Below are 1,057 nucleotides of genomic sequence, written 5' to 3' on the forward strand. Positions count from 1 at the left end.
TCCGTTTCCGATCGCCTAGGCGATTGCAGCAGAAGTGGGAGCGGGTACCTGTCAATTTCGGGTACCCGCTCCCCAAAGGTGCCATCATTAATGGGGAGCGGGGGACCAATCTTTAAAGCAGAACTTCCCCTTTTGGTTGGAACTCAGCTTTAAGGAGGTCTTGTGCTAGAATTATTGCTCTCACTCTTGCGATATATAACGTGTCTTGTCGTTTTCACACGTACATTTGTACATGTACGTCTATGCGGGGGTGGGGCACCACAAATTTTTTTTTCGGTTGAGGGGGATGTTATGTGCTTGGGTGTAATTCTATTTTTTTTTTTTTTGCAATAAAGATGTTTTCTTAATTTAAGAAAAATGTTTTCTTAATTTATTTTCCGGCACATAGGTGACACAAAGTCACCTATGTGATGCTTTTTAGGTTACAGGTTCTCTTTATTGAGACATGCAGGATCTAAGAGACTCTGCACGTCTCCACTACATGTATTGCAATGCAGATCACATTGCAATACACGCATTCCTAGCTCTCCTAGCCCGGGAATTGACGTTATAAACATTGCCTTGCGGGTCACAGAAAGAAGGGGAGGAGAGCAGATGTTTGTCCGCTCTCCTCCTCTCCCTCCAGCCCACAGATGGCCAAGCGGGACCTGGATAAATGGCGGGAGCGTACATGGTGGGGGGGTATGGTGCACTGGTACCAGTGGCTGTGGAAGCTGCCGCCTGACTGCTTCCACCTGACGAGCAGGAGTCTGCCTGTCAGATTTAACCAGTTGCCGACCGCAGATAGCCGAATGACAGCTACACTGCGGCCGGCCAGTTCTGGGAGGGCGTCATGACGTCCTCCCAGAACGCGCGCTCCTGGCGATCTCCGTGATCGCTGTGTCCTATGGACACAGCTGATCACGTGATGTGGTAAAAGGCCAATCACAGCGGCTTTTTACCACGTGATCAGCCACGTCCAATGACACGTTGATCACAGGGAAATGCAATTGCCGGTTCTCGGCTGCACTTTCCTCGCTGTCAGAACGTGGGGAAAGTACTGCCGAGAACCGGCAGT

The sequence above is a fragment of the Staurois parvus genome, unplaced genomic scaffold (genome assembly GCF_062004578.1).
Source record: "Staurois parvus isolate SC_StPar_1 unplaced genomic scaffold, SC_StPar_1.0 ptg000195l, whole genome shotgun sequence".
NCBI lineage: Eukaryota > Metazoa > Chordata > Amphibia > Anura > Ranidae > Staurois > Staurois parvus.